Source organism: Glycine max, chromosome 4 (assembly GCF_000004515.6).
Source record: "Glycine max cultivar Williams 82 chromosome 4, Glycine_max_v4.0, whole genome shotgun sequence".
Classification (NCBI taxonomy): Eukaryota; Viridiplantae; Streptophyta; class Magnoliopsida; order Fabales; family Fabaceae; genus Glycine; species Glycine max.
In genome coordinates, this window is record NC_016091.4 from 33,454,348 (window position 1) to 33,463,092 (window position 8,745).

At 33.8% G+C, this 8,745-nt stretch overlaps 1 long non-coding RNA gene and 1 other non-coding gene across 5 annotated transcripts; one reads left to right on the forward strand and one right to left on the reverse strand.

The window, feature by feature from the left end:
• Positions 1–322: 322 nt before the first annotated feature.
• Positions 323–1,969, forward strand: LOC100789703 (uncharacterized). Its single transcript, XR_003266808.2, has 3 exons — positions 323–790; positions 935–1,360; positions 1,420–1,969. It is a non-coding gene; the product is annotated as an uncharacterized protein (transcript).
• A 1,239-nt stretch (positions 1,970–3,208) lies between these two features.
• Positions 3,209–7,946, reverse strand: LOC100790248 (uncharacterized). 4 transcript variants are annotated; one of them, XR_003266811.2, is made up of 7 exons: positions 7,723–7,946; positions 7,442–7,639; positions 6,622–6,681; positions 6,317–6,370; positions 5,165–5,312; positions 4,558–4,657; positions 3,209–3,356 (listed from the first exon to the last, which is right to left on the reverse strand). It is a non-coding gene; the product is annotated as an uncharacterized lncRNA (long non-coding RNA). The 4 variants fall into 4 exon arrangements; XR_003266809.2 differs by lacking the exon at positions 3,209–3,356 and adding an exon at positions 3,558–4,271; XR_003266810.2 differs by lacking the exons at positions 3,209–3,356; positions 4,558–4,657 and having other exon boundaries at positions 5,011–5,312; positions 6,626–6,681; positions 7,723–7,942.
• Positions 7,947–8,745: the final 799 nt, after the last annotated feature.

Here is an 8,745-nt window from a genome sequence, read left to right on the forward strand (position 1 = left end):
CCCTCTTCAATCTCAGCAGTCTACTCAGATCCCCAAATCTACCCTTTTAGGCTGAAACTGTCCAAATAGACAAAGCCAACCAGGCTGCCAAAGTGGACCCTTTCAAGCACACAAACCCGCTAGCCAAAAGGGCTTTTTCTTTTTCATGTGGAGCCCACATGTTGAAAATCCCCACGTACGACTGCTATTCTGGCTTTCTGGAAAATTTTATTTTTCCTCAATAACCATGGTCAGTTGGGACAATTTTATACACGTTTAGTAAAATTGCTCACAGTTGACCATATCAAAATCAAATTTCACCTCACATAGTCATATATATATATATATATATATATATATAAGTACATGACTGCATGTACATCCACCAAGATCCATATTAAGCAAGTATTTCTTAGATTCAGAACAAGAATATTGGTGAGTGAAGAAGAATTGAGAAGAAGAAAATTAAGCAAAAATATTGTCATAGAATGTATGTGACTAGGCCTTTGTCTCTGTATAAGAAGTCTGCAAATGGTCTCCCATTGCCTCCACCTGAGGGTCCCAATTCTGGTATTTTGGTGATCCAAGATCAAGATTTGGAGCCAACCTCATGTTTTGGGTTGGGAGAAGAATACCATGAGGTGAAGGAGTTGCCTTTCCCTCAAAATCTAAACCTTGAGTTGTTCTATAGATCAGGCATTTCACTGAACAGAACCACTCATCACCACCATGTTGCCTTCATTCCTGTTCTTAACCAGCCCTTGCCTTCCAACAAATACTATGTGATAAATCTCAGTGGGAAAAAAAGAGGGTAAGCCTTAATTTCATTAAACAAATTAGATTTTCTTTACTTTGTTGTGTAGAGATCATTTGTTCTGCATTGACTCACAATAATGATTAATCTTTTTGACAAGTTTAAGGATTATAGTGATGTAGTTTGCATTTGGTTTTGCAGGGAGGTATACATTAACTCAAAGGAGGAAGATTTGGACGAATTCTTTTTCTACAATGCTGTATCTGAGTGAAGCCCTCCAAGGTGGATACCCTCCAAGGTTTGAGTAGAAGGTGGAAAGTGAGTGCTTCAACTTCAAGTGATTATAGCCTACGACAAGCATCGGGTGTGAGTGAAGCCCTCCGTGCCATCAAGCCAGAGTTCAAATTCTCCTTAGCAAAGAAGAGTTCAGAAAGTGTAGTTGTAGGAAAATGGTATTGCCCCTTTATGTTTATCAAGGAGGGAACTCACAAAACATGGAAGGAAGAAATGAGAAAGTCAATGTTTTATGAGATGACATTGGAGCAGAAATGGGAGCAAATCTTTTCATCTGAGAATGAGTATGGAATGCAAAACACTGTGAATGTGGATGCTGTGGTTCAAAAGGAAGTGGTTATAATTGCTGGCTGGGAAGCTGTGATTAATGAGATGAATATGTGGTTCAAAAGGAAGTGGTTATAATTGCTGGCTGGGAAGCTGTGATTAATGAGATGAATATATCTGAAGATTTTCTGTGGTTTAATAGTTTCAACAATGTTGGAGAAAAGAGTAGTGTGGGATTGAGCACTGCAGTAGTTGAAAGGATGAAGTGGGAGCAAGAGAGAGTAGGGTGGAATGGAGAAGAGAAGCAAATCAGAGTTAAGAAAGTGGAAGAATTTAAATGCACAAATGGGTGGAAGAAATTTGGATGCCGTGTGTTTGTTGAGACTTTTGTACTAAAAACATTGGAGGGAAGCATAGTATTAACCTATGCTTTCAGGCATCATGATCAACTTTGGAGTAAATGGGAATGAAGATTTCAGGAATTGGTTTTAAACCAAGCAAAATTAGTCCAAATTTGTTTACAAGTGTATGTATCCCGTAGGTCTTCGTGAAAGAAAAGAATGGCTTGTCTTGTAGTGTACTTCCAATTTTGTAAGATTTTGTTGACTAAGTTTGTTCATTCATAAAGATTACAAGGATAACTTAAAAAAAAAACAAAAAGATTACAATGATAAATTATCGAGATCATTCTTTATGTTCTGTTTGCATCAAGAGACCCATGGTTGACGGTTGGATATGTTGGAACAAGTATTGAATCATGTGCCTCAAGTAAAGCGATACCTGTATTGGGCCTAAATCTCAAATGTATGGGATTTTCTTTCAGCACTCAGCATATTTCTTGGTACACCTAGCCAGTGAAAGGGAAAAATCAAAAATACCCTTACATAAGGTCCATATGGATTGCCAATTATTAGTACAATGTTTTAATCAACTTAGTTAATAGGTCAATTATATTAAAAAAATAATTAATGTCACTATATATAATACCAAAATTTTTAATATATTACATAATAAATTTTGTAACAAATTATTTCGTAAGACCTATCCGAATTGTCAATCTGTATAAACTATATATAAGGATAATGTTGGAATTAATAAAAAATTAAATGGGTATATATGAGATTTGAATGATGTAGGAAGAAAAACTTCAAATGTATTGAATCATAGGCTTGGAATCTCTTTATTAAAGGCTTAATGCTTAATAAATATTTGATTTATGTGTTTTTTTGTGATATATTTTTACTTTGTCTTCAGTCTTTGATAAAATAATTTTATTTTTGGTTCTTGACTCTTTTTTTAATCCATGATAGATTAGTGAATTTTATTTTCAATGAAAAAACACAATTTATTAATTTATCAGAGACTAAAACAAAATATTAATGGTAAAAAATAAAATTGTTATTTTATTAGAGACTCAATGTAAAATAAAAAAATATTAAAAACAAACACAAAAATTAAATATTTATTAGAAATAAAATATATTTTAAAAAAATAAAGTAAAACAAAACCCATAAGCTAAGTGATGCAACGTAAGTTTCCCGTTGATGTTGACTCGGGTATGTTTCATACTAGATAGCTAGCATATTTGAATTGAAACAAAGAAGTAAAGAAATTGAAATATGATGTCAACATGAGAAGTCTATGGTTCGCTAAAAAATGGACAAATTATCACATACTTGTCTTATGTTTGATTTTAGAAATACTTATAAGGCAATACAAAAACACGGATGAACTACGGCACAAAATTTATGATTTTTATTTCTCACAAAACCATCAGACAACCTTTTTTTCTCACTGTAACTTTTTATGTAGTCTAATTTATTCCACTTTTGCAAATACTTTCTACAGTCACCATTTGATGACATCCTTGATGTGAAAAAATGTAAAAGCTAGGATCAATATCATTCATTTTGCTGTGAAAAATCACGTCCTTGATATGTCTCCAAACACTGCACACTGCCAGTTCAACGCTTTTGAAGAACTAAACTGAAACAGTACATTATATGAAAAGGAATTCTACACTTCTTTAAGTTCAATATCTTCTGTCTTTGGACCTTGGCCCCTACAAGATCAGAAGTTAGTTGTTTGTTAAGCCTCATATAGAGCCTTTGTTAAAAAAAAAAAAAAAATAGAAGAAAACATAAAAGGGGGTATTTGACTCAATGACTCAAATCAAAACATGCTATCAAACACGACCAACAACTTATATAAGGGATGCTGTCAAACACGACCAACAGCGTATAAAAAACGGTGGAGCAAACAATTGCTTCAAATTCGAACTCAGATTTCTGAACACTTAGAACTTGTTACAGCAAGGCTTTGGATAGAGAAACTAACAAGCCCTTGATAAGGTGAAATAAACAACAAATTATGGCTAACTAAAACTATACATAATTAGCTAACAGCTGCAAGTTGCTTTTTCTGAGCACAAACAACCTTTAACCAAACTTACAAGCAGTCATAAAATCTGCAAAGATATTTTATGACAACAGAAAAATCTCAAACTGTTAACACTCCCCCTTGAGATTTTTCTTCGACACTCCAAACTGATCTTAACCTTTCTCACATCTGTGGAGGATCACCTTCAAGTAGACAAACATTTGCATCTTCTTGTTTAACAAAAATTATATTATTTAAAACAAAAATGCTTGCAACCTCCTTAATCCCTTTTTTTGTCAAGAAGAAACTTTGGGCGCTAAGCAAGCCATGATAGTTACAACCACTACCACAAATAAGGCTTTCTGCACCGGGTATTCGAGTTACGACGTAAAAAGGAAAAATATTTTCTACTACGGTTGCGAACGACCGTCTTAGAATGTTGAACATTCTACATCGATTATAGGATAGTCGATGTAGAATTAGCATTTTACATCGGTCCTTTTAGAACCGATGTAGAATGCATTTTTATTTTTATTTTTTAGTTCTCCAGCATTTTGAAAGTTCACCTTCCACAAGCTTGGCCTCACCATCAGCAGTACTGCAGGCACAAGGTCATATCCTCCAGATCAAGAAACTTAAATGCATAGTTTAAGTTACCAATATTTTCCACATATAGTTTAAGTTATTATAGATTACAAAAGATCTATGTATGATACGCTGAAATAATTTATAAATATTTTGAAATTAACACGTTATGTCAAAAGCATGCATAACTTATAAGCACAAGGTTTAATAAATTTACAGTAGGTACAATCGAGTTCTAGATTTCATTCCATAAGGGAAATCAACTAATGAACTAAGAATGCAATTAATTTGGGACGAACCTTAATTTTTGAAATAGTGGTCCAATGTCTTTGAAGAAGTTCCTCCAATTTCTGCAATTCTTTTATTGTCAATCCTTGGAACTCTTCCCCATTCAACTGACTGCATTAAAGATGCATTTATGGAAACCATGTCTTAAATTTATTTTTTTAGCAGTAACTAACAGAATATATATATATATATATATATATATATATATATATATTGTCCATTCTTTTATTCTTTTATTGTCAATTCTTTTTTATCAGTAACCCTTATTCAAAACAAATCTATATATATTGTCCAAAGCCCCCAAAACTCCCCTATCATCCCAAGGTTACCTCATAGTTATATTCTGAAATAATATAAATATAGATATAGATTAACCGGGGAATTGAAATACCACGATGTACCCAACAAGGACTAACATACAAAGCCTACACCAAATAAATCTATATGACATCCCAAAAAAAAAATAAAAAACACAAGTGCCTCCAGCAATTAACATTCAGGGCCCACTATTTTTTAAGATGTCTCTCAATGATGTATATTTTTATGGCGCATGCATTTTATTCAGGGCCCACTATTTTTATGATCTAATAGCTACATCATTATATGATATGAGCTAACCTCAAATCCATCACTATATATAACGAAGTCACACCAACCATTTCTGAAAAAATTTCATTCCAAAAGGCGATCATATACAGACCAAGTACAACATTTCAAATAACCTTCTAAAGCTTTTCTTCCCACCCACACCTCCTTTAACAAAGGCCTGAAATTTCAGATAATGCTCAAATAAGTTATGAGGAATCAAAAGAACAATACCGATCCAATTGTTTATAATATAATAAGCCAACTTAGTCCAAAATATATGGCGTGCCAATAACAATTAGAAGAAACTTAACTATCAGTATTAGATATAGGAATGAAAATACATCCAAACACACGCACGAATGAAAACTATAAATCTGAACTGGATAAGTATAACAAAACAATGATAATAAAAAAGAAAAGTTAATTGATGGTCACATAATTACTTAAAAAATTATGTATTTTTTTTAATTTTCTCATTGAAATATTACATAATGGTTTATATTTTTAGTTCTCATTTATCACATTAAAAAAAGTTCTTATTTGATATGTACATATAGAGAGGCTCCGGTAAAAATACTTAATTATTATTATAAATAAAAACTATAAATATAGACTATTAAATCACATTTTAATGGTGAATATATTGAAAGAAAAATATACACAGTAGTCATCTGATCACCAACTTATAATATTAATCATTCATATATAAAAGTATGAAAAGCACAACGTAGCCACAAGCATGAAAAGCACAAACAATACAATAATCACATCAACACCTTGCACATAATAATAGCTCTATAAACATAAATTATAGAGGACACAAGTCTCATCAATTAAATGCTCCAAAACTATAATTCCTATATAGCTTGTGAACCAAAGTAATGCTGGAAACATATGTCATTGTCATTTCCTCATTATGATTTTTTACTCTAATAAAGCTATGTGAATTAATGGCAGATCACAGGAATCTCCTTGGACTGAAAAAGATTTTCTAGTTTTTAGACAGGATTAGGCACACATTTAAGATAACTTTAAATATCACTATCCCATCAAACACCTTCTGAGATAGGTAAACTGCACTAAATCCAAGAATAAGCTGGAAGAAAGCACACAAATATGGATACACTATAGAAGTAGAATGTTCAGCAAGGATAAATAGATAACAAGATTAAAGATCATCACCTTCCTCTTCTGAGCACGAGATTCATTGATGGCCCTCAAACGTTTTCTAGTAGCCTGGAAATTAGATGAAAAAACTACAACTTATATATCCACATAGGCTTCCAACGAATACCCAAAAAAAATGTGCAGTAAATTCAGAGCTCAGACATATAAACAAAAATAAAAAGGACATAAATATCTTCAAAGAGACAAGAGAGTCACCTCTTTGAAAATATTCCCCCCAATAGAGCTTGGTACTAGTAAGTTAATCATGAAGTAAAAGTAGGCAATAATTTTTAAAAAATGCTATTATGAACAGGAACTACCTACAGTTCAAGGGTTCTTTATCACACTTCAACTTGTATGGGTTTAATGGTAGTTGTAGCCTGCAAACACAAAACCATTGTATTTAGCTTGATTAACAACATCAGATTTAGCATAGTAAGAAAATAAGATGCCACTTTATTATTGAATATGAATTTTTCTATACAATACAGGTACTAAAAATATTAATTTCTTTTTAATTATTCATGATTAATTTGTGGGGGGGGGGGGGAGGGGGATAGCCCTTTCTTTCTTCTTGTCTACTTGCTAGCCGTTTATCCAAACCTAAGGTTTCACCCTCTTACTCTAAGAACAACAAATCCCTTCTCAAATAATAATAACAGTAGTTGTAAACTGAAATTCAGAGGAAAATGGGGTCTCTTCCTCTCACCAGTAGTAAACCCTTCTTCACCCAGCTTCACTGGTTTTCATCAAACAGAACAAGAACCCTTTCTCTGAATCACGAAATGAAGGAGAAAAAGAACCACCTAAACTCGACAGCTACGACCTCATGGAACTCAAGTTCGGTCGATTACTCGGAGAGGACCCTAAGCTCACCCTTGCCAAGGTATATGAAAATGTTTGTATAATAATTACTTTGTTTAAATGTAAAATACATTCCATCAGTAATCTTGGGTGGAAAGTTATATAACAGGTTTGGCATAAAAATTACTACTTTGCAAGGAAAAATGGATAAAAAGTGGCTGTTCTAAACCGGGTATGTGCCCATATGGCTCAAACAACAGAAAAACAATTGGCAAGGAATAATACTAGAGTGTTTGTATTACTGTGTGATGAGAGAGAGAGAGAGAGAGAAAAAACCAGTTGAGAGCGTGGCGATGATAGAGCAAGACGCGCGTGAGTGAGGATGCAAGAATTGAAGGAAAAGGGGTGGAATTCAGGGTGGAGAGAAGCCAAAAGAGCAGTCCGGTGGGTTTTTTTAATACATCGTGCCTCCTCTCTGCTCTTCGTTTCTCTTCCTCTTCTTGCTCCCACCCATCTCTCTAAATTAATCAAACCCTTTCAAAGATACCAAAGTTCAAACACTAAGACCCCATAACTCCACTTTCATGTACAAATACGCTAATGAACAACACACCTACCTTCCACAGCAGGGCACAGCGGGGCGCGCACGACACTACAATTGACGTCAACACCAAACAGCCAACCACGACACAGCTGACAACCACAGCGGGGCAGCCTACGGCAAGGCGGTACTGCGACAACGTTGATATGGCACGGGGGATGTTCGCTTCAAGGTCCTTCGAGGTTTTGAGCTTCGCAGCGTCGTGCAGAATGTGTGCAAAACCTAATCAAAAAGGCTTTTTTTATTTTTTAAAAAATGATCGAAGGTGGTTTTCTATTCACACCCGTCGTAGAAATAAGTTGTCAAATTACCAAAATGCCATCACATAATGCCTACAAAGACGGGTCTGAAAGACCGTCGTAGTTATCTTACCGTTATTTACAAAAATGCCACTGAGGGACATTCTAAGATGGTTCCTGAGAATCGCATTAGAATATGCATCGTAAAAAAAGCTTTTTTTAGTAGTGAACAAAATTATATTCCTCTATAAAATTTGACTTCAGAAGGTGCATGAAAAATCCCAAAAAAATCTTTCCAATCAAGAGATTTACCTCTTGCATTTGTCGAAGCAATGGTAGCTTCCATAACCCATAAAAAAGGATTCATCATAAAATGTTTTCATAAACGACCAAAAAAATATAAACGTATCCTGATTTTTCACTCCCTCACTAGCTTTGGCTTTCACTACTCTTTCACAAACCCTTAAAGATTAATAAGCTCTGATATCATTTTGAAAAAAACATTAAACAAAACATAAAATGGAGTTTAAGATCAAATCATAAAATGCTATCAAACACCTGCAATAACTTATATAAGGGATGTTTGTTACGAACGCTACTCTATTGCTATACTACTACTAAGAAGGAAAACTAATTGAGATAAGTGTTCTGATATCCTCCATTAATTCTACTTCTTCACATATTTATCATACTTTCCTTCTAACATAATATAATGTTATAACAGAATTTGCTAACATCCTACTCCGCTAATTTGTGGAATTGCTATAACTTCCTAAGGTACTGGATGCTGCAACCAACTA